The sequence below is a fragment of the Lagopus muta genome, chromosome 7 (assembly GCF_023343835.1).
Source record: "Lagopus muta isolate bLagMut1 chromosome 7, bLagMut1 primary, whole genome shotgun sequence".
Taxonomy (NCBI): domain Eukaryota; kingdom Metazoa; phylum Chordata; class Aves; order Galliformes; family Phasianidae; genus Lagopus; species Lagopus muta.
Window position 1 is genome coordinate 31,859,964 of NC_064439.1, and position 25,819 is coordinate 31,885,782.

General features: G+C 43.1%; 1 long non-coding RNA gene across 1 annotated transcript; it reads left to right on the forward strand.

The window, feature by feature from the left end:
- Window positions 1-4,505: 4,505 nt before the first annotated feature.
- LOC125696336 (uncharacterized) lies at window positions 4,506-10,440 on the forward strand. The gene is made up of 3 exons (XR_007378288.1): window positions 4,506-4,557; window positions 9,142-9,250; window positions 9,357-10,440. It is a non-coding gene; the product is annotated as an uncharacterized LOC125696336 (long non-coding RNA).
- Window positions 10,441-25,819: the final 15,379 nt, after the last annotated feature.

Here is a 25,819-nt window from a genome sequence, read left to right on the forward strand (position 1 = left end):
CTTTATTTCTGTTGTAGGTTCATCAGCACAAAAAGATTAAGGAAGCAGTTAAAAAAACAAACAAACAAAAAACCTACAAAAAAAGAGCAGCAGTATAGCCAGCCACTTAGTAGTGGGTGCTTTATTTTCTCCATAATATTTTCAGAGTGTTTGGGGGAGTAATTTCAAACAGTCAAGTCAGAGTCCATTGAGAATTGATTTTTGTGACCTCACATAGTGTAACAGAAAATTATAACAGGAAATAAACCATTAAGTGATAAACAAGGAAACATGGATACAATTACTTTCAGAACATAATTTTATTCACTCTAGTTTTGAAAATGAAGAGATAGTACTGACTGGAACACCTCAATTCTGAATGCAAACTGTACAATCTATTATATTAAACAAAGTCAAAAGCAATGTGAAAGATCTTGAATCTATTCAAGGCATGCACCTCATTACAGACTTAGCAAATTAAAACACAAATAGGATTAGAAAAGAATAATGTAACAATCTCCCACCATGGTCCCTGGAGCATTAAGTCATAAATTGGGTTTGCATTAAATTGTGCCTGCAGTATTGAATTCGGGGAAAGAGCTATAGGCTGAAGATAATCCTTGCTGGGCTGGCCAACTTTGGTATGGCTGTGTAATTTCATAAATACACAATGAATCTGTTGGAATCTAAAAAGGCACATTCAACAACATGTATTTCATATCTTAATTAGAAAACGCAGATATGGGGTAGCAATCTCTGGCTGCAAGAGGTGTAAGCCCAGCCAAAAGCTGCAGACATTTGAAATTGTCACATCACCTGGAGTTGTTTTTTAAATACGGTAGTTCAGCACTTCACTGCATCACCAGCTGTGTTAAACTACACAAGTTTTCAGGTTTGCAGAAAGCTCTAGTGTGCCATGAGCTTCTTTTAGGTGGAAGAAACAATCTTAACCCAAAAGAGCCGAGAGAAGCTGGGTTTCCGATACAAATGCATTCTGTTGTTATGGGAACTAAAATGGTGAGCGACGTGAAAAGGATCCTCTGCTAACAAAGACGGGCTTGATGATATTATGGCAGTAGCTATGCAGAAAGCAAATATATCTGCAGGAAACAAACAGAGCTTCTCTTCCAAGAAGATGCACGTTCCTGCCTGAAAAGCATTGATTCTAAAGAGAGCTGAATTCAACCTTTCTGTGACCCTAAACAAATTACTGCGTAATAGTAGGAATTAATTTACTTAATTTTTCTTTAATAAAGGCTTTATCCTTCAAAGGTATATTATTACTGTCATCATCCTCATAACTGTCATTTAGGGGATCGCTAACAGCAGCTGCTGTGGCTAAGGTGCCAGTCATTTCACAGCACAAAAGAGTCTTTGTGTATTATTATAATAAGGATTTTTTGTACCTAACTATTTTAGGGATTCTCACGCCTCCATTTGTCTGTGGCAGAATTTCACAGTTTGGTGGAGAGGAAGCCCTAAAGCTGGGGAACTGTCTTTTCTTTAATGCATTTTCCTCAACTTTTGCTGCTATAAACTGCCAGTATCTGCCATTTCCCTCCACTGCTTTGCACTTTGCAGAACCACACCAGCAGCATGCTAACACAACAACACAGCCCATCGGTATTTTAAGTCCAGTCTCACAGCCACTGCCAAAAGAGCACAGGCTGTCCTGGGAACACTTGGGTTTTAATAAAGTGGGTGGGGGGGGGAAAGGAAACTTCATGAAGTGATGGGGAGTGCTAACACCAGGAATTGGTGCAAATTGATGGTCTTGCAGAGCCTGCTTATAAGCAGTGGAATCCCGGGACATTCATGCCTTCTCTCAGGCAGCTGCAACTATGCCCAGCCCCAGAGAAGTGGCTGCTGAAGAACATCTTCAGTCCATAAGAGTACTTCTACATTGAGTGTGCTGGGATTTCTTCCCCAGCCCCAGGTCACAAAGAGCACGCAAGTCCTGGGGAGTTTAGCAGCCCCTCATTTTAGGTAAAGTGAGGTTTTACCCTGTGCTAAGGTGGAGGAATCTGCTCTCTCTCCTCTCAGTCTGCTGGCTAAATACAGCTGCATCCTTCCCTTGGCTCGCAGCTCCCTTCTGGAGCAACCTTTTAACATTTTTCTTGATTTTCTTAAACAGCAAACATTAGACACATTAAGAACAGCAACAACAAAATCGTTAAGCACTATAACATTCTCCGAGGAGCCAGACGTATCCTTTAATCAGGTTATGGAAAATTCATTCCTCTTCCAGCCATTTATCTTCTTTGTTTATGCACATACCGAGTGACCCACTTCTCAGCATAAAAAATAATAACAAAGAAACAACCAAAAATTCTTAATTATTTATGGACTTACGTGCCATTTATTTTGCTTTATTGGAAACCAAATAATCAAGTTCATTCATTTCAATTAAACGTAGCATGTGCTAACTGTCTATCATTCTGTCAGTGAATCCTGTTCTCTCGCTTCTAAGTCACTACTTGACCTCAGTGAGGAAAAGACCTGGTATTGCACTTTGTTCTATAGTGATTGATTGTTTACATTAAAAGGGAGATGCATAGATTGAAATTAGAGGTATGCTGTGTTTTTCTCCCTGAGACTGCCTACAGCTTACATCTTCCCTACAGGTGCAAAGGTGGCAAATCCAGCTTAATGTAAGTCCATTTGATGGAAGTCATAGTTTGGGAGCTAAACCAAATCTCCTCCAAAATGACAAAATCAGAAGACACGGTCTCATTATTTCACTGAAATTTCAGATCAACTGATTTTTTGTTGTTCTTGGCAAAACTATTCATAATGATACCCGTTTGATGGGAGAACTACAGGAGGGTGAAATAGAAGTACACGCTGCAAAAAGTGCTGCATAAACTTAATGATAACAAGCAAAGTTGTTCATTAGTATAGGCAAGGATGCTTCTCATTTTAAAGAGGCTATATTGTGTTTTAACTCTCAATTAGTTGCTCAAAATTGACATGGATTAGGAATTACAAAGCAAGCCATAATGGAAATAACACAGCATTGAAAAAAATCATTACCAGCATGGAAAAAAACCCAAACAATTAAAACTGTTCATTTAGCCTGAAAAAAATGTATTTTGTTACATTCCATGCTATTTTATTTCTTTGTTAGAATGTATTGGAAAATGAGATTCAACACTTACTTAGCTTTACCACCACAAAGCTAACTAAGTAGGAAGTATCTCTCAGAGGCTGTTAAGAGGACATCTTACCGTGCTTAGAGAAGACGGAAGAAAGATCAGAGGAGAATGTCAGGGGGATAAAAATAATAGAACAAGGCTCCCAAAAATACAGGAAAATAAGTAGGGGAAATGTAGATCATCTTTGCCAGCATAGATGATGTAATTGCTGAACTGATGCTAGCAGGTTTTAACATCGTGTCAGTGGTATTAATGCTACTTATGATTTTCTTTTGTGCTTTCTGACACATCCCCACAAGTGCACACGTTTGGAAACCAATCACAGAAGATGGCAAAGTATTTGCCACAGGGACTGGACTGGCAGGAACCCAGTTAGTCTCTTTTCTGCAGTAGGAATTTGTCATTTCAGGATCCAAAGAATGTTTTGAGTGGATATATTTTCTGTTTATATTCTCTGAGTTATTACAGGGTATGAATGTCAATAATAGATAAGCACATCACAAACAGACTCAGCAGGTTCTACCTGTTCTGCCCCAGGAGAGCTACCACTCAAGCAATATCTCAGCAGTGGGGTGACAGTTCTCCCTTGGGGGGGACAAGAGACAAATCCCTTCCACTCCACAAGCCCCCTGGCCTGCACCATCTGATGAATTTATGGGCTCCAATACTTTAGGTGCGTATAATTCAATGTATTGCTGAAGACCAGTTACTGTATTTCATAGCTGACATTATGGGGGATATTTTTTTTCGATGAAATAAAACAATATTTGTTTCCTGAAAGGGAAATGTGCTGTCTGTAAGCTATCAGCAGTCAACAGTTGCTGCTGGCTAGAGCTAAAGGAGGAAAAAGAGGTGCATTTTACTTCAGTGATATTGGAGGAATAATTTGTCATTCACAGTTATTTTTCAGAATTGGAGGGCCCATCTGAAAGTCACTAAAGGATAACTGCTTTATTGTACTATATTAAGCAATTACTTTAAAAATAAGGGTCGTGAAGATATTCTGATAAGTTGAACGCTGTGACTGAATCCAGATTCCCATTCTGCAGCAATCATCCATACAGGTGTGTGTGTGTCTGCCCATCAGTTTTGGGGCCTACAGCTATTTAAACACCATCAGGGTCAGATTCTGTAATTTCTGAACACTTTGCAGAATTTCCTAAGTCCACTCATGCAGTATGCATGTAAGGTAAAAAGTCGTATGGGAACTGCTGAATCATGGCCTGAACCTCTGATTGATCACCTGAGGTGAGCCATGAGTCAGCCAGAGGAGCACAGCTGAAGGCAATTCACCTGTGCTGCTGGAAGCGGTGGAGCCTGGCTGCACCTCTCCTAGACCCATTTAAGAGCTGGCTACCAGTGGGGAAGGATCTCTTCTGGAGATCTACTCTTCTGGAGTTTCATAAGTGAGCCCAGGATACAGGTAAGCATCCTATCTATTCTCTTTATGTTATTATAACCTGCTTTGCCTAATTCTCTTGTTTACTTCATAATCATGGCATCTTAATATTCATTAATTGTGTGAAAGTGAACATGAGCTTGGATGTGTTTGCATCTTTATTTGTTATTGACCCTACTTCATAACTTGGGAAAGACTGGTGAGTCATTACGTGACTTGCTTCCTGGAAGACAGAACTACTTTATCTTGACAGATACTTGGTGTCAATGCAGGTCTGCATCAGAATATTTTTAGCTCAAATCATTACTGGAGATATCTGTCCCCAGGGTCTCCATAGGGCTCTGTGGGCCACAGCAGGAGCTAACCTTCCCAGAGGGGTTACAAATCAGTTTTTTCCTGCCCTACAGAAGTTTGTTTGAAATGTGAAGTTCTAACAAGTTCACAATTAGTTGATTGGCTGTTTTTAATAAACTTTTGTGGGTATCAGCTCAGATGTTATTTCTTGCCCAGGAAATAGATATTACAGAGGAGTTCAAGGAAGCATTTTTATCTGTCAATAAGCAGGAGGAAACATCCAAAGATTTTCTTGGTAGAAAGCTGAGATAATGCTAATGCTTCTCCAACAACATTGAGAAGGTTTATTGGATGACCAGCAGATTGGTAAGGTGGCTTGTAGGACTGCTCAGATGGCTTGTAGATGGCTTCTAGAGATGTGGTTTAGTGAATGTGGTGGTGATGGATTGATGGTTGGAACATGATCTTAGAGATCTTCTGAGCTTAATGGTTCTATGAGAAGAACAAGTATGTACTGTCTAGATTCTACACTGATACAGTGCAACTACTTGCCCTTTCTACCATGGTAAGCCTGTACCAGACCTGTTCACCTTGTCAGTACAAGTGAGGCAGGCAGTTGCTGGGAGACCTTGACTTTTGGCTTTGAATACAGAGTATATCCAGAGCATGGTGTGCCCATTGCCTGCAGAAAGGTGCAGAACAGCAGACTTGCTTTCAGCATCCCAAGTAAAACTGTGTATCTACAAGTGGAGAAGGCAGAGTGATTTTGGAAGCAGCCTGCCTGTCAGAAAAAGCCTGTTCTTGGGCAGTCCATCAGTTTCTCCACAAGCTTCTGTATCTCTCGCTGCTCACAACTCATTTCTCTATGCATTAGCTGTATTGAAGATGGGATGGTCTACAACTTTCTGACAGTTTCATTTATTTCTACTATTTTCACTTGAAGCCAAGCAACAAGCAGCAGTTGTTTCCTCTGCAGCTTGATGAATGTCAGTATTAATTAAAATTGTTCGGAGTCAGGTCGGGATTTTTCCTCTCTCTGCACCAGGCTGGCAGGGAGGAGAAGCCTGACAGGCAGGCGCAGCTGCCGAGCTGCTGACTGGAAATGTCGTCACTGAGAAGGAGGCATGGGAGTGGTAGCTGGCCTCTGACAAAGTGGATTGGAAATAGGGGAAGCATTTTGTCACCTGCACCGTGCTGCCATTCAGCACAATGTGGGGGAGGATGTCTGGATATGGGTCTTGAACTCAATCCTTTGCTCCCCTGGCTGGGAAGTCTGCAAAGACAGCTGTTCAGCCCATATGGAGGGGATGGTACACCCCCACAACCGCTATCTAATGATGCTTTCCTGACTGACACTCCAGAGAGAGCCCTTGATTCAGGAGGGAAGGTCAACACAGCTCAGTGCCTTGTAGCATGTGGGAGGAAAAAGCAGAGGATGCATCAGGAGATGCCCCTCTTGCTGAACCTCCCTATTTTTGTGCACTCCCTTCTGACACCAATCCTGCCAAGACATCTGTAAACCCAACATCTTCTGTCAGCCCCAGTGGGTTGCATACAGCAATCAAAATTATGCTTCAGTGGCTGTAGATGTACTTATCTCCCATTGTGGCAGGTCTGAGTGCAGCCAAGGTGCCTCTTGGATGGCCGCAGTGCTAACATTCCCATCCCTGTCACAGCCATGAGCTCGAAGGAGGCCATTACCATATGCTGCAGTTACTTTTCATACGAAGATTATGGAATTATTTCCTTTTCCAGAACTTTACCGGTAACAAAGGAATGAAATAAGTGAGTGGAAATTAAATGCACACATTCTCCTGACTTGGACTGAGACCTGTGTTCCTCTATCACATGGACACATCTCAGCAGCCTCCTGTATGGGAACTGTTGAGTCATGGCCTGAACCACTGATTGACCACCTGAGGCAAGCACTGAGTCAGCCATGGAGCACAGGTGAAGGCGATTCAGCTGTGCCACCCCAAGGGGTGGAACCTGACTGCACCTCTCCTAGACCCCATGTGAGGGCTGACTGCCACTAGGAAGGATCTCTTTCTGGAGATCCCTTCTCTGTGGAGCTTTTCATTATGAGCCTAAATCTTTGGATATGGCTGAGCATTCCTTCTCTGTTTGTTCCTTTGCTGTCTCACTACAATACTCTTTCCAACTGTACTTTGTTGACTGCGCACGTCCCCAGAGTGTTTTTCTTAGGGAGAAAACAGTTCGGCTTGCAGAGCGATGCCAATTCCTCTTCTCAAAAGGTTCTCAAAACAAAGGATAAATGGTGGTTCTGTGGTTCTATACTAGAATTGTAAAACTGTAGAATTGTTCGCCCTGGGTTGGAAGGTATCTTAAAAGTCAGCCAGTTCCAACCCTGCTGCTGGGGGCAGGGCTGCTGCCACCCACCAGCTCAGGCTGCCCAGGGCCCCATCTAACCTGGCCTTGAGCATCTTCAGGGATGGGGAATCCACAGCTTCTCTGGGCAGCCTCTGCCAGTGCCTCACCTTCCTCATTGTGAATAATTTCTTCCTTGTATCTGACATAAATCTATACTCTTTGGGCTTAAAACTGTTAACCTGAGGTCTACATGATTCTGAGAAACTGAAGTGGAAAAAGAGAAGGTAATAGGAAAGATGATGACCTCTGCATTTCAAAGGATGGATCCCTAGGAATGATGTGCTGCAAAGGTTTAGGAAGTGCAACTTAAGGCTTTTGTAAAATGTGATTAAGCAAATATCACTGTAAACGATGACCCTGTTTCCTTTCTGTGTTGATCTCACTGCACCAGACCCTTGCTCCACACCAAACACCAGGGCCCCACTACTTATCAGGGATTTTAGTCCTATTGACCCACTGTAGTGAACAGTGAACTCTTCAATGGCCTACCTGTATCTGCCTGTGTGGTTTTTTCTAGAAAGTCACTGGCTTCCAAAAATTCTTTTCTGAGAAGAAATTCATCACCCCAAGTGTGGAGTCTGAAAAAGAATTAAATCCTGAGTAGATCTGAGTGCTTTTTACAAGCATGACAAATAACCATCAGAACGCTCCTACCTGTCCTCCTGATCTAACCTTACATGTGGTTAGGATTTCTGTCAGCATCTAGTTTCTGTACATTTCTGTTTAATAAAAATGTGTTATCTATGATAAATATGCATTGCCTAGGTCAAATGAATTTGATTGTGAGAACATACTCAGAAGTAGCAGAAGGATTTAATTTCTTTTAAAAACATGCTCACAAAAAAGGAAAAAACCACAAACCCAAGCTGTAGTTATTGAATGCTGGTTTGAATTAAATTCTATTTGTTTTAATAAAAATGTAGTGGCCTGCGTGTACATATATTTGTTTTAGTGGCAGTGCATTGGATCCAATAAAACTGTATTGCTTCACTGCTTATATCTCATTTTCAGAGAAAATGGATTAAATGGAAAAATGAACTAGGCATGAATCAGCCAGTCAGAGGTGTCTGCTAAACTCTGGTATTCAAATACACTTGGCTAAAAGAAAAAAATATATACTTTCTTACAAAACACTGTGTTTAAACCTAAATATGTTTAGTCAAGACTGCACATGAGGGGCTTAAATACCTCTATAAAAGAGCAGGCTTTGGAGTCAGGCTTGGCTGCAGGGAACTGGTGCATTTGCTTACAGCTACAGAAGTGGAAATCCAAGCTGGCTGGGTTACACTGGTGTAAATCAGGCTTGTTCTCAACAATGGCAGTCAGCTGATGGCCATATAACTGCCATGATGCTGGTCAGATGTGGATGGCCTCAGTGTGGGGGCACTCCTGTCCCAGTGCATGGGTGCAGGCAGAGACCGTGAATGTTGCAGTTGGTGCTGGGGCACGTATCCTTGGGACAGGCTGCTAGCTGTCAAGATTTTCTATGGATCCCCTAAAGATCAGCCATTTCTGTGACCTGGAGGCACTCATCTGCTTGGTTTGGCACCAGACCTTCCCGATGCCCACCCTTTTGAGCAGTGATGCTACCTGCACACATCACTGCAAGCAGGAAAGCCACAGTAGGCCAGCAAAGGGCTGGTATGGAGCTTCTGCTAAAAGGATGAAGAATCGTAGAATCATAGAACCATTTGAGTTGGAAGGGACCTTAAGGGTCACCCAGTCAAGTCCCCTGCAATTAATAGAAACATAAAGAACTCAATACCCTGTTGCACGCTGGCACACATCATCAGTTCTCACATGCAATTGTTTGCACGCTCATTTTCACCACCATGTCAAAGATCTTAAAAATCATCCAGCGTCTTTTCTAAATCCCTTAAATTGGATTTAAAAAGGAAAATGTTTTCCTTTTTATTTTTCCAGGCTTACCCTTTACAGTGAGGGCAACTGGAGCAGAGCTCTGTGCAAGGCCACTGATGTTGTAAAGGATACTGCTCAGCAGGCCAAGCACCATCTGGATAATTGTTTAGAGGTGAAATGGATGCTGTTGGCTGACCTGGCTTCCCGCATACCCTGAATGGTTGTAACCTGACAACCAAACCTGAGCAATGCTTTGTTGAATGCCATCTTCTTTCTAGGTGATTGGTATCCAGTTGTGTGGAGCCAAATACACGTTGTATTCCTTTGAGAGAAAACATGATCCGCATCATCTCGTGCGGTGTGTGCTGAACTGGGTGCCCCCAGGGCTGCAGAGCCAATCAAAGCAAGGAGAATTTGGTTGCAGCAGGAGCTGAGCTGTGGGAGAGGAGATTGATGCAGGCATCTCCAGCCCTGATTCCTCAGTAAACTGTGAATGAAGAAATAATTCAAGAAAAAGCAAACCAGCTGAGAGTGAAGCAATATTTGGTTAAAAATCCAGCTGTGGAGGCATGAGTACCTCAGTGAGCATTGCCTACTGAGACCGCATGACCTTGTGGAAGTGGGGTAGAAGTTATAGGCTCTGCGGTCAGTTCATAAACCACAGAGCCAAGAGTAGCCAAATCAGGCTTGAGATTTCTGCAAGGGCTTCACTGCCATGCACACGATGGCAGTGAGGACTAGACATCATGGAGCATCTGGATGTAGCTCTGCACAGCCTGATCTAGTGGTTGGTGACCCTGCACATAGTAGGGAGGTTGAAACTAGATGATCTTTATGGTCCTTTTCAACCCAGGCCAGTCTATGATTCTAAGGTTCTATAATCTTAGAGAGTGTTGGGAAAGATCTGGAAGTGCCAACAAGGAGGATGGCAGTAGACTACATGGGGCTGGCTTCCTGCATGGGGGTGTGCAGTGATACAGATTCTGTGAGGGACCGAGAGACATATAGGGGAGTCTGTAATTCTTTATCAGTTTGGCATATTCTGCAGTGAGAGAGTCTGCTCTGAAAATATGGGCTTTACCAAAACAAAGCAGGACAAAATTGTTTGTGCAGGTAATGAAAAGGGTTGAAGAGAGTTTTAATTAGATGTTGGTATAAATCTAGCTGTAGAAGAGTACATGGTCTGAGATGACACCAACTTCAGAGATGAGAACATAAATTCTTTATCAGAGGGGGTCTGGATAAATTAAGGGAGGACAAGTCCCAACAGGGCTATTAAATTCCATGGTCCAGTTCTTCCTGGCGCTGGAAGCAGGGGGTGTAAGCGGGGGATTTACTAGGGCATCGTGTCACATGGTAGAAGTCCTTAACAGTCTCTTTCTTGATTCATGATCCCTGCAGCAGCCAGTGTGATGGAGGTGGATAAGGAGAGTTCCTTAAGCTGTCTGTCTCCAGAAAAGTCACCCACCTGGTCCTGTGTCCCAATTCTACCCCTCTCTTGGGGCTGGGGACGCTGCAGCCAACTGAGCTACCCATGCAGACATCTCCTGCCCTGCTATGTGGGAGATGCCTTGTTTGAGTTCTAAATATGTTTCATTTAAGCCCTGATGATGGTTTACTAAGTGCTATAATGTTTGCTAGGTCTCTCTTTACATTGCTGTAATTACCGTAATAAGCGGTCTTAACTGGCTCTTTTATAAGTTACAGCAGCATAAAAACATCTCAGTGTGCTTTCCTTTAATGAGCTACAACTTCAGCATAATCTTCCTGACTCCATTTTCATTGGAGTATCAGTTACATTGCAGTGCTATGGGATGCAGTGGTGGAGATGCTGGCAACGTTTTAGAGAGGCCTTGCGGAACTTGGTGGCTCTGTCCATGGGTTCCATGACCAGCCAACCTTGGAGGGACATCACTGCCCTGGGAAGCACAGGTCACACTGCCAGCTGCTGCAGCATTGCAGGGAATGTAATACAAGCACGTGCGCCTCTTGTCCATGTAAGAACATCATGGGGTGAGTGATGACAGCAGGGATTGACACCCAAATGCTAGGGCAGAGGTTCAGTGTCGGGGCCAGTAACTGATACAAGTAACTGCAGATGAGACCTCGGCATGGGATTTGAGGGACAGCTGCGCCGGGATCCCTCCATCACTGGCACCAATCCACCATTCCCACCCAGCACCAGAGCATCCAGAGGAGTGCCTCTGTCCCCAGCAGCCCCACCATGTGGGCACGCAGCCCCTTCTAAAAAAGCCTCAATCAATTACACCGCTGTAACACCCCACCGACAGATGCATGGTTTGAACTGCTGACAGCAGATGGACGAACACTTGTCGGTGATCTGGTTCTGAGCAAGAGGCAGATTTATTTCCAGAGCCTGCTACTCTTGTTTCTCCCAGTGAAGCTGCAAGGCAGGCATACATCTGTGGGTTTTTCCCTTCCAAACATGCCTATGCTGCAGGGAGATCCATCACTGAAAACTATGGGGTTTTGGGCCTGTTTCTGTGGGAAGAGGGAAGACAGAAGCTGCTGCTCTGCACAGCACTGGAAACCACTCAACTGCACGAGTGTGGGCTGAATTACCAAATCTCAGCCATAGTCTGAGCCAGGCTGGAAGCTGGCTCACCAGCAAAGAGCTGCAGAGCTGCAAAGCAAGGTGAAAAGCACTGAATGAAAATCACATTTAGGTGATTTTAATGTGCACCCTATACATAATAAAGTCCATAAATTGCCATCTGGGCAAGGATGATCTTAGCCCCATCTGCACCCCAGCTATTTGGGGACATGGAGCGAAACACCTCAAGGTCAGCTGTGCTGCTCCTGACTTAAAAACCAGCAAGTAAAGCACGTCTGCAGAAGTAGTGGTGCTTTCCCTGCTTGTTTTTTATAAGATCTAGCTTAGGATAATAAAAACTCGGAGTAAATGGAATATTTTGAGATGCTGGCTTTTTTGGTTTTTTTGTGTTTTTTTTTTTTTTTTTTTTTTTTAAGAACACAAGGGAAACACAGAGGAAGTGGAAAAAGTCAGCTGTGCCTATTGCAAGGAAATCTGTTTATGCATGACTTGAAAGCAGAGCAGAGTTTTACTTCATTCTATCTTGTGCTGTGTTTCATATTTCATGCTTTGGTTAACAGTTATTTAGTGTGTTCCTAGAGACTGTGACAGGTTGTCCTGAAAGTTTGTAGACTCGCTGAGCTCTCCACAGAGCATGGCAGAATGATACGAGCAAAGAATTCATTCCTTTTTATGCAAGGAAAAAAAATCATTTTAGTATTTTAAAGACCCAATCTCTCCTTCTGACATTGTAACATGAAATGCTAAGTTACCAATTTGGGATGTCTCAACCACTTTAAGAAAATAAAACAACTTTGTGTGAAGTCTCCTTTCCATAGACTAACTATATACATCTAGGAAAATTTTGTTTTCCTTTTAAAATCAAGTGGGAAAAAAAAATGACTGTGTTATTTTTTCCCCAAAATTCCCTTTTCAGCCACTTCTAATTGTAGCCTGTTTCAAGGGTTCTGTAAGTGCTTTTTCTTCCCAGTCCTATCTTGCTGGGGAGGAAAGGCAGAAGAATGATCCCTATGCTGGTCCATTCATGCATGTCTTCACTGTGTGATGACCAGGACTGATGCCACTAAAAATGTTCTAATAACATAGGGAAACCCCTGTAGCTGCTTGGAGTGGCTGAGTCCCTCTCATTCTGCATGAGGGTTTCCATGGGGTTCTGCAGTGGGCACCAGCTGGGCTACCCACAGCCCTCATTGTGTTGCAGGTGCTGGTGACTGTGAGGGAAGGGCAGGAGACCTCTTTTCCAGCCAGGTCAGCTATGCTCTCAGTGGGATGCTTTTCTCTTCTTTCTGCTTATTGCTCGTGAGTTTTCCAAGGAAACCAGCATTTCCACCGTACATTTTTTATCAAAGGTCCTCTCATGTATTTTTCAGAAGCAGTTTTCATGCATGGCATGTTGCTCCTGAATTATCCACAGGGTCTTGGCTCCTTCCTGCTCCTCCTCAGCTTTTATCATGAAGATTTGCTCTGTCAGTGATACAGAAAGGCAGCAACTGGGATAACTGAAATTTATTTTAAACTGCAACTTTACGTTACAATTGTTTTTGTCTCTGCCTTTATGTGCTGGATATCTTGTTGGTCCACAAGCTGTTCTGAACAACAGCTGTTTTTTTGATCATGTGAAGAAAAACTCCAGTAACTCAACCTCATTCTGCAGCTCTCCTCCTAGCTTAGGTCTTCATTCTCACTGTAACTGGGAAGCACTGTTCTGTAAATACATCCTCTACTCAGATCTACATGAGTTATTGGTAAGACTGTCCTTTTTGTAGAGTCACAGAATCACTGAGGTTGGAAAAGACCTCTAAGATCATCTAGTCCAACCATCAACCCGTCCCCACCATGCTCACTGACATGTCCTTCAGAGCCACATATACATGGTTCTTGAACACCTCCAGGGATGGTGACTCCACCTAATCATCCTGTCCCAGTGTATCACCACTCTTTCTGAGAAGAAATTTTTCCTAATATCCAACCAGAACCTCTCACCCTATAACTGTTACTTGGGAGAAGAGGCCGAAACCCACCTCACCACAACCTCCTTTCAGGTCCTTGTAGAGATTGATAAGGTCTCCCCTGAGCCTCCTCTTCTCCAGATCAAACAATCCCAGTTACCTCAGCTGCTCCCCATAAGACTTCTACTCCAGACCCCTCACAGCTTCATTGCTCTTCTCTGGACATGCACCAGGGCCTTTATCTCTTTCTTATAGTGAGGGGCCCATATCCGAGCATAGTACTTGAGGTGCAGCCTCACCAGCAGCAAGTACAGAAAGACAACAATACATAATTATTTACAACCATGTTATGCAAAAAGAGAGGTAAGTGGCAGTGTGAATGGTAGCAAACACTCATGGAGAGCTGGTGTCCTGTCCAAGATGTGGTTGACTGATGCTGACTCGTTTCTGATCTATGGTTTTATCTTTCACATCCAGAGGATGCAGCAGGAACTGTGTTAACTGGGCTGTGGTTTGAAAATGGATACCCTTTGCCAAGACTTCTCATCTCTTTTCTGTTTGCTTCCCATAGACATTCAAAAGACAGAGTCTGGCTTGCATGAGTACCCATGGAAAGCCCGTTTGAAGTCTGCACGCTTGAATTCTGCCATGTAGCAGAAGTGCTGGGCTGACATGACAAAGCTGTAGCAGAGCCTTGAGCTCAAACCTGCCTAATGAGGGACAAAATCCTTCATTCACCATTGCTGCAATCATTTCTCTTCATTGTGATCTCTACAATTAGTACATTTAGAAAGGATAGTGCTTAATGCAGCTAGGTCCCAGCTCCTCAGGACACTTTCCCGAAGCCCAGGCACCTGGCAGTTAGATGAGGGTTTGGCCATGCATTTGGCTGGCCCATGGCTTCAGGTGCTGTTATTTTAAGTGAAGGCAATAAAAAGAAGATTTGCATTTCAACTGTGCTCATACGCAGCAGAGCTTGTGATACCATCACTTTCCCGGGGCTGAAGCAAACCTCCTCCAGCAGATCAAAACCTATTAACAGCAACCCAAACAGCTTTTCCTGATCACAAAATCTGCACTGATGCAGTGCAGGGGAAGGAAAAACCCAGCCCTATGTGGTGGAGTTGGTGATGAACTCAGCCCTCTTTGAAACAGGCAGGTTGAAATACTTGCAGCAGACCCTTCACAGTCTATCTAACCTGTTACAAAGAAGAAAGATAATAAATTGAACAGCTAAATTTGAATTACAAATAAATTGGAGGAAGCCACAATCAAGGTACTGACATTCGGTAAACGGAAAAAAAAAAAAAAGAAAAAAAAAAAGAAAGCTTTTGTGTGAGTAAATTATCTTCTAAGGATTATTTACTCAGCTCTGCTGCTACGAACCCCCAGGTTGAGGCAGACAGAAGTGGATACTTTGCTTGCTGGTTCAGGCTTCTAGTCCTGAGAATCAATCTCTGACCATTAAGAAAACACAGCTGCCTTTTCAAGCGTAATTTATTCAATAAGATGGGGTTTTTTTTCTTCCAGGAAGCTACAGAGATTCTTGATTTTCATTTGTCTTTGTCTGGAGACGTGAAATAAGTTTGCTATGTAGTCCATTTCATGCTAATTTCTCAATATATTCATATATTCATTTGGGGCATTGGATTTGTGGAGAACTTTGCTGATTCTCAGGTGCTACTATTAAAAATGAAGGTAAACTCACTGAAGCTAATTGAATCTATTTCTCTAAAGCAGGTAATATTAAAACTAATTGCACAGGAGAGCAGCTGGATGCTTTTGAGCACTTCGCAGTGCTTGTGAAGAGCAAGGTCCTCAGACAGAGAGCAATGGCTCTGCTCTGTGCTGCACTGCCCACACATGGGACCCTGATGTGCTGAAGAGGTGCTGCTGGCTGGGGTCAACCAGCCCCCCCCTTTTTGCAAAACTGTGCACCTCTCAGGGAGTTCATTTCAGATGTAATAACAAAATGTTCTGCAAAACCTTCCATCAGCCACTCCCTGAAGGCAGGAGCAATCTCCAAAGCCAAGTCCTTCAGTCAAGGAAGGCACAAAGACCAAGGTTGGAAGCACACCACCATAGAGGCGCTCCCTGGGACACGGATCTATGTAGAGAAGTGGTCTGTACCTTCTGCATCTGCATCTCCCAACTTCATACACACTTCATGTTGCCACCGGGTTATTTTTAGGTTGTATTAGTCATATATACTTCTGCAAAAGCTATTTCTGGGAGTTTGCCAAACTGAAATCCGTAGCCATCTATACACCCCCCACAAAGATACACAGAAAATAGCCTCTGCAGTCTCTATCTGCTTCTCAGAGCCCCAGGGAAGGGGCTGCAAGGAAAAGGAGTGAAGAAGAAATGCCACATAGTGCAGGGAAGGTGAAGGGTAGGTCCTGAGGAGCTGGCAGGCGTGGGATAGGAAGGGAAGGGGGTCCGTCAGCAGTGCTGGGAGTGCTTCATGCGAGCACTGGACCCTCCAAGAGCCCTCAAGTACATCCTGCTGTCTGCAGAGAGAGCCGGGAGAGCATGGGACTGCCAGCTCAGCCTGTCTTCCCAGGGTGGGAAGCTGTGCGTCTGATAATCAGGCCCTGCCACAGCTGCTGAGCTCCAGATGTTGTACCTCTGAGGGTTTATGAATTCCTTGTGAGAGAAATATTGGTCTGGGTGTGAGGTCCTGGAATTTCATCTGGGAGCATCTCTCCTTTCATCAAAAAAAGCGTAGTGAACTGGCAAGCAAACTATATTTTCACTGGATTTGGAGGCATTTGCAAGGGTTTGGTGCAGCTGGGAAGTACAATGTGCAAATGGAGTCCAAGAACCATGGAGACAGAGCAGAAGCACAGCCCTGAGCACAGAAATGAGCCAACCCTCTTGCTGCTGCTTTGCATTTTTCCTGGGTTTAAACTGTTCTGCTTTCAGTGTAACAGCGCATGGTGCACTGAAACGTGGCCAAAGCTACAAAACAGTTTCTTCTCTCCCCTAATCACTGGCAGAATTTTAGAACTAACAGAAGATAACTCAATCCCTTTGGTGGCACCACCTTCCAGTTTGGGTGTCAGGATTCTGCTGCACGCATCTTAATAATGTCCACAAGCTGAGACAAGTGCTGTCAGCCTTACGGAGAGGAATTTTTACTACAAAAATGTCTTTTTCCTTACTGCAAAAGTATGGATTGGCTAAATTCTGCTGCACATAGAGTTCCAATTTTTCACAAAAGAAGTCAGTAGAGAAAAAGAATTTAAATGCTGTATTGACTCACCCAGGAAAGCCCAGGGTTTTAGCCCAATGCCTCCTCCACATCTAGAACAAATTTTGCTAGGAGAGAGTTTCATAAGGAATCTGTGTTGAAGTAGATCTATTATCTGATAGATAAGTAATGGGCTCCATCAGTCATTTTTATCCGCAGAAAGGGGCAGAGGAGGGGAGCCGGCAGGACGGCTGTCCCTGGAAGCTCTGCCAGGCAGTGGGATTGCGTGTCTGTGCACAGACTTGAAGAGACACAGATCATCAGATACCAGCACATGCCTTTGAAAACGGGTCATAAACATTAGAGGAAAGGATACAAGGACAAAGGGAGTAATGGAGCTCTAAGTGGCAGAAGTTATTTAAGTGTGTGTATGTATGTGTGTGTGTCTGCCCATGTGTAAACAAGCAGGATGAAGAACTCAAGCCTGTCAAACAACTCCATTGAGCTAAAGGCTTGTTTATAACAATATCACTCAGCACTCCTCTGACTCTCTCGTTGAAGGGACATGCATTAAATACAGTGTACAGCAGCACCCAAAATGCCTGGGAAGCCAAGGAGGAATGGGGTAAGGAGAGCTGCAGCAGGGAACAGGCTGTTCATCCTCGTCTCACCTTGCACTCTTTGGGAAAACAAGCCACAGTGCTGCTGAAGAGACCAGAGTTTACAGAGCTGTGCTTCTGGAAGGTCTTTGCCACCCATTTGTCTATAACAGGACTTCCTCCCTCTTGTGACGCAGGTGAGGGAAATGGGAATCTAGGAATCTGGTGGGAGAGAAGTCAGTATGTTTGTAATTGCAGAAAGCCAACAACTGAGGTGAGCAAACACCATGGGAGAAGAATGCATTGTAACCCACAGCGATGCTTCAGAATAGCACCACATTTAAAACCCAGCAGAAATTATGTTCAGCAGTTCAAATCAATAGAAAACTGGAAGTACTTCTGAGCCCTGTGCTTAGTGCTCTGTCTTTACTATAAATGTCACTTTTCCTGTCCAAAAGATATAAGCGGGTGTCGTGGCTGGAAGCGAGAAGTGCTCAGTGCTCAGACATCCCTCTGTGGGGCCAGCAGTAGCCTCAAGCACATGGATCTCAAATGGAAAAATACTCACATGTTGGTGAGCACATGTTGGTGTGCACACGGAGCCTACCAAGCACACATGCTCCAGAATCCCCTCTATGCTTGCCTGCAGATGCAGTCTGGCACTAACCACAGTCTTCCCAAAGCAGCACATACCGTAAGCCATATGTTAAACCTGACACAGGGACATGATGGAGCTGCACAAGAGCTTCTGACTATTATTATTATATTTATTGCAAGAGTGCAGTTGTCCCAGCTTTAAGAGGCAAGGCTGATGAAATTTATTGCTGTATTAATAATCCTCATCATATCCTTTTTTGTGGATCTCCCTTGCATGTTCCTTTAAAGCCCATGAGATCACCCACTGCCTGGTAATGGGAAGCAGTTTATTATGAAGACAAACTGACAGATTTTTGTTCCCATGAACTGTATAAGAAATCTAACAACCAGATGCAGATGGATCAATATGAGTTGCTCTTTATTTATCACCCCCTGTCTTCCTCACTTTATTTTTATGGCTATTAAAGATGCTATCATTGATATACCATTTTTGACTGTCTCTCCCTAATGTGCACACTGGACAATGCTGCCATTGATATCTGCATAAAAGGCACTGAGTGAGCTGAGAGAGCTCAGCAGCAGATTAGCAGGCTGCATCCCCACTGAGTAACATCTCTGTAAGACCTCGGGTGGTATGAGGGAGGTTTGATCTTTGCTCTGAGGATGTGAGTGCTTCCAGGCCTGTGGATTTCTTTCCCTTTGTATGGAACTTTGTTCAGGTTGTTCCCTTTGGGTGTGTGATCACCGAGAAGCACAGCAGTGCCTGGCTGCAGCTTTTTGATGATGTGATTTCAATTAAAACTCGCAGAGGAGGGTGAGTCATGCTCTAAACTGACATTTTGTCACAGGCAAGAAGATGACTGAAGCTGAGTGACTCTGAAGTTGACGTGGCTTGCACAGCCTGATGGCCGCATGTCATTTCATTTGAGTGTTGACAGAAGAATTAAACCTGATTACAGAAACATGGGTACAGGAGATGAGCTCGTCTATGTTGCGCTCACAAGCCAGGTTTCTGTGGTCCACCCCTGTCCCAGTAGCAGTCGGGAGGTGGCATACCAAACCCAGCAGTGTTACATCCCCCCTGACTGGTGAGCTCACAGCCTGATGCAAACTTCCAATTTAGCATTGGTATGGATTAATTTAAGGGCCTGAGATTGAGATAAGGCTGAAATCATAGAATCATAGAACCATTTGAGTTGGAACGGACTCTTTAAGGTCATCTAGTACAACTCCCCCGCAATGAAAAGGGACACCAACAGCTAGATCAAGCTGCTCAGAACCCCATCCAGCCTGACCTTGAGTGTCTCCAAGGATGGAGCATCCACCACCTCTCTGGACCAACCCATACTCGTGCCTCACCACCTTTATTGTAAAAAACTTCTTTATATACAACCTAAATCTCCCCTCTTTAAGTTTGAAATCATTTCCCCTTGCCCTGTCACAGCAGACCCTGCTGAAGAGCCTGCCCCCTTCTTTTTTGCAGATCCCCTTCAGATACTGAAAGGCTGCTCTCTGGTCCCCCTTGGAGCCTTCTCTTCTCCAGGCTGAACAGCTCTAGCTCTCCCAGTTTGTCCTCATTGGGAAATCAGACCCAGAAAGCTTGGTTTTCCAGGGAAATCAGCTCAGCTTCTGTAAAAACCAAACCAAAACAGGAATCCTTCGCAAGCTTTTCAGAAGCAGCTCTCACTGTGCTCCTGCAACAGCAGTGCTCCAATAAGATGTGCCAAGATGAGAGCATGGTGCTCCTGCAGTTCTGGCACCAGGTGGATCTATTGAAACAGCCAGCATCAGTGATGCAATCTCTTCAGATTGAATAGGAAGGAAATGAATCCTTTTGCTCTGTCAAACAGGAACAAAACAGTAAGAAATCCAGCATAAAGCTTTATAAAAGAAGGAAATAATCTAGCAACTCAATTTGCTAAAAACAAATGGAGTGACATTAAAATTGTGGGGCATCTCTCTCTGGCAGCCCAGCACCTCCAATCAGCTGCTCACCTTTCCATTCAAATGCCATGAAGGCAGAGGTACTACATTCACTGTTATAGCAGATGACTTCATCCCTCTGAAACGACTTTAAAAGATTAGAATTCATAGATTATTTATTAACTCTTAGGGAATGTATTTCCAGAATGGGAACAACACATTGCATTAATGTCCAGTTCCTGAATTTAACTCTTTTAATTAACAGGGAAATGTGTACTTCTGTAAAGCACTCAGCCTGCATACCACTGCACAAGGCTTTTTCCTCCGTGTTTCCTTTTTAGTACAAAGCCTTTGTTCCTTTATACTCATGTTAATAACAGTAATCATAACACTGGAGTCATCTTGTGATAACTCATAAATAACCGTTTTCACTAAAACAAAGCTGCTAGGCAAAGCCACCCAAGCAGGCAGCACAGCTGTGTCACTGACCCGCTCTGATATGAGCTCTGATTCACAGGTTGGCAGAGAGCTTTGTGACAGAGGGGCACTGGCAGCTTAACCCAAACACTTCTGCTGCCCAGATAACAAAAACTGCCTCATCAAAGTCGATGACAGCCACAATATACCCAGAATTGTGATCTCTCCCTGCTGAATTTTTGTAGCAAATATTTCCCCTGTCAAAGCCTCTCCTTGGTTCTTGGATAGTAAAATAGCATGCCTTAGAAATGGTAAAAAAAAGAGACACGATGAGCATAAACACTGTGTTCCAGACCTCCAAATCAGGTGTCACTCCAGATGAAATATAGAGCCACTCGCAGCGAAGTGGAAGGACTTCTCCCAGCAAGGCTGAGCAGGGTCAGGCAGCTGAGGAGCCAGGAATGGCACGTCCTCCTGTGGGGCTGTGGGACGACTGCGTGGTAAACACAGCCCTGGATGGCCCTTCTATGGGAAAAGAGGGAAATGAAAGTCAGGAGGCAGTGCTGGTCCAGAGAACAAGGTAATTCAGGTGCTGTCAGGACACAGTATCACCTTTAGAGAAATGGTCTGGTTATCAAGGTATTGTTTGGGATATTGAGTTCCTAGGGTGGCCTATTTCACAGGAATGGTGAAGAAACGAACCATTTCTAAGCCACATATTTTTACATTTTCTTTATCGCTGGTGATTTTGAGCTGGGTTTTATGTATCATGCTTAATCACTGAGCATTTAAAAACATGTTTTATAATGCATTTAGGCTCAGCATAAAGTGTTACTACATGCCAAGATGCTATGGACCATCTTCACCTCAGTGTTCTGATTCATTAAACAGCCACACTTGTGTGGTGCCATCCCTCAGTCATAGGGCATCTGTCACGTCCATTGGTCCTTTACAGCATCTCTGTGGAAGGCAGCAAGACTTTGCAGGATAAGACCTATCCAATCAAAATCGTTGGAAAGGCACAAGAGCTAGGGAGCAGGAAGAAGACCCATCAAGTTCACATCAAGTTTCTACAGCAAGGTTTGTTCTCTTAAATAGCAGTTCTGTTTTTAAACTCTTGCACTTCATGTTTTTAGTTGTGAACTCAAGAGTGAAGCAGGGAGTTGCCAAGCTGGTCTAACCACAAACTGCCTTTGAGCCTCATCAAACAAAGTAAAAGGCTCTACTTTTATATCCCCAAAATTCATTTGCTCTTTTATATGGAAAAGAGATTTTCTTTGAAAAGGTGCTTTCAAAATTCGCAAAAAATTTTGAAATGGATGATCTTGTTCCAGAAATTCTCAGCACCCTACATTTCCTTCTTTTTTGGGGTGCATATGATTTTTGCAAGTTTGGACAGTGATTTGGACAGGCAGCCAAGCAGCATCCCAATTAACCAAAGAGCTAAAAACATCCGTGAGGTATCCTTTGCTAGTTGCTACAAGTGAAGGCAGCTGCAGTGCAGAAGAAGGTTAATTACAACTGAAGAAAGAAAACTGTGGGACCTGGTCCTGCCTATATAAAGCCTCAGCATTCCTCTGGGCCAAATCCTGAAATCCTGTTACACAGTATTTTATTTGCTCATGTTTCCTTTATCTTCCAGCTTGAATTCAGCGCATACAACATAACGGCTGCTGAGGTGGAGTTATGGGATGTGCTGGGAAAGGAGCTCCAAGCTAGCAGCAATCTGCATGTTTAATTAACTCTGTAATCAGGACACTTGGGCAAGACTTTTTCCAAGGAAGCATTCTTCACCTGGAAGTGTGCCATTGTCAGAAAGAGAAACTGTCTGTAGAAACAGACATAGTTCTCAAGGCAGGAATGGGGGCTCAGCCCTAAGGGAGTGAAAGGGCCCTCCTCCCTTTCCCTCAAAATTCACACAGCTGAAGCTTAGGTGAAGGCATTCTTATTACAGCTAAGACAACAGCAGATTAAATAGGATGAACCGATCGGCTATACTTCTTGTAAAGTTATCCCCAGAGATGAATGTACAATGTTGTTATGGAGGCTGCAGTGGTGTCTGCAGCGTAACTAAGGCTGACAGACTGCTTGCATGTGGGTGGCTGTCTTCTTTCCAGCTGTGACCAGCTGAATTATATCACCTGTCCCACTTGATATATTAGGATATGCCCAAACTCAAGATGCATGTTGCTGCAATAGGGAAATTAATGTCCACCACTGGAGGCAATTAATAATGATTAGGAGAAAAACAGCAGGGTTAAATCTGTGCATTTAACAAAGTGTTCATACAGCTTTTTTTATACTATACTTCAGCCACTGGGTTCTCTCAAATTTCTACTCTTTTTTTAGGGGGGGGCAAAAGAGGGGGGGCAGGACAACCTTATCTTAATGTGGAAACTTAGCTAAAATGTCAAAGTTATTTCAGTGAGACATGTTTATTCATTAGTTAATTCCAGCTCTGGCATGTGGAAGAAAGCATCAAACATGCCCGGGTGAAGGACTCTAGAGAGAAAAATGTTAACATTCACTTGTGTCCATTTTCATTCAGAACAGCACAGCTCGACATATTCATGTTTGAAGTCGCCAGCATCTCTTTGATTTCTGGGCTCTTCAGCTAGTGTACTAAAACATGGCAGCAAATTGGCACATGGAAAATTTGCAATGCTTAGTTTAGTGCAACTCCTTAATTACCATAGAAAATGGTGAGTGATGGCTTATTAATTTCTCCTTTGTGGCCAAAATGTGATTTCAGATATGAATTCTGGGCATGTAGTAGGCATAGGATGCTCTTGCATATTTTAAATCTCCAGATATTGTGGTGTGCAGTGCTTCATGAATCTGTATAAGAAAACACGAAGCTTGTAATGCCAAGTGCAGGCATTCCAAACTCAGTGATAGATGTTTCTAAAATTGCAAGAAATCACTTTCATGTAGTGATTTCATGACAATTCATGACATTCAATAACAATGGGATTCCTTAATATTCCTGAGATTTAGAGCAGACATATACACTCAGATCTTTTATCTCTTTGTTTTTTTATGGCCTTTTTTCACATTTTCATAACTTTATTTGAAACTACAAAGACAGAAGTCTAGAAGGAAAGCTGCAAACTAAAACTCCTTTGAAAGCCTTGAAAAAGAACATGCTGATCATTATAAACTAGGAAGAGTCTGCAATGGGATACAAGATGGCAAGCAAATTAGTTTCTTACTCTCAAGTTCCAACTCAAGTTAACTTTCAGGATCAGGCAAGAAAATCCATTAAAACTGAGGGATGAGTAGCATAGTTTTCACCAACCCAATAGCCATTCTCTCTTGGTTGTCAGGATGGGGATGGGGATGACGATGGGGATGGGGATGACGATGGGGAAACACATACAGAAATGCTCATAACCATTCATATTTTCTTTATTAAGTATATCTTTCCAAGCTTCTTATGTGATAAAAAATGTTCTGGGACTACTTCTCCATTGTCATGCTGGTGGAATATGGTAAGGTCATTTGCAAAATATTAAGAAGTTTATCTTAATCCATGTGTTTAGTGCTCTTCTACTTCAAGCTCAGTACAAATATAATGCAGAAGCACTCCTCAGAATGAATGAAGACATGGCAAGTTCAGTATTGGTGTGCAGCATAAGACCTGCAAGTTCATCAGATGCACACTGCCCAATTTATTTTCTGCATATGAATGACAATACAGAAATACTTCTCATAGAATCACAGTATGGCTTCGATTTGGAAGGGACCTTAAAGACTACCCAGTTCCAACCCCTTGCTGTGGGCAGGGCTCCCACCCACCAGCTCAGGCTGCCCAGGGCCCCGTCCAGCCTGGGCTTGAGCATCTCCAGGGATAGGGTATCCACAGCTTCTCTGGGCAGCCTGTGCCAGTGCCTCACCACCTGAGCAAAAAATTTCCTCCAAACCTCTAATCTAAATCTCCCCTCTTTTAGTTTAAAATCATTTACCCTTGTTCTATTACCATTAGAGTGTGTAAATAGTTGATCTCCCTCCTGTTTATGAGCTCCCTAGTGCTAATAATTGATAAGGAGCAGCATGTTTGCTCATCTGGAAGTATGAGAAATGTCTTTGACTAGAGATGAAGTGGGATGCTTTTCAACTGAAATCTAAGGGCTGGAAGGAATGTTATTTATTACTGTGAGACATCAGATTTTTTGGGAGGTTTTGCATGCTTAGCTTATTTTCACTGGATCTGCACAGGTTATTTAACTTAGATTCATTTCTGAATACAGAATTGTCAGAATTCCTTCACTTGCTGAGGAAAAATGTACTTCTTTGGTGTTTATGACAATGGATCCATACAAAATGTACTTCACTGAACATAATAAAATAGTCAAGAAGTAGAGAGAATTACTTAAAACATATCCATTTCTGGAACAATAATACAGAAGTTGAAGTAAAAATAGAAAATAATATGAACAGGTCATGCAGAATGAGCTAGGCAGAGACAAGAGATTCGCCCAGCAGATGTGGCACCACTCTCATCAACTTGGCCTGAACAGAGTATTTGCTATTAGATACAGAATCCTGCATAAAACATGGTGGTAAGAATTGCTCTGAATGGACTGTTGTGAAAACAGAAAGGTATTGGCAAGACAAATGCGGCCATAAACATTATTTCAAGACTGAGAACAGAGATACTAAACAAGTCATTGCCTCTCCTGTGAGAAAAAGGGTTGTCATAAGGGTTTCCACATTCAAATTGTTAACTGCCCAGAATAGCAGTGATCATTGATGACTAGAACAATACTAATTGAAGAACGTTTTATTCTGTATAGTAATGGAGAGAGTGACAGAAAGGTGACAGAAAGGTGACAGAAAGGCAGACAGAAACCTGTGACAGAAAGGCAAAAAATCATGAAAAAATACACCTTTCAACTGTATGAATAGAAATCTTGGATTGCCTCAAGTATCCTACCTGAATATCTGTAAATCTTGGCTTTCTTGCTGGCAGGGCAAAACTACTGGGAAAAGTTGTGTAAATCTTAATGCGGATCCAAGATCATAATGATTAATAATAATAATTAAAATAATAATGAATTTAACTCTACTTGAAGCCAATTGGTCTCAGGGAAGACCTGGCTTTTGTGACAGCTGTCATCACAAATCCATGGGTTACCTGCTTTGTCCCAAGAACTACATTCTTCATTTGCTGAATTAGCCTTCAGCGTACAAATGAGAGCATAGGCAGGTAGCTTTTCTATCTGAAAGTTAATTTTCTCTGCTATTATTATTTTGACTTAGTTGACTTACAGCAATTATTTATGCAGACCTATCTCTCTAACCTAATCAGTTTCAACACATTTTTTTCTCCAGAAATCAACCTTGGGTGGCAGGAGAAAAGCTATTATTTCAGATGCTGCTTTATTGGATGACAATAACAAGCGTATAGGGAGTAATTGCTCAATCCTGCTGTTGGTTTTTTAAGATATGAGCTATAGCAGGCTGGGTTGGACCAAGGAAAGGAGCA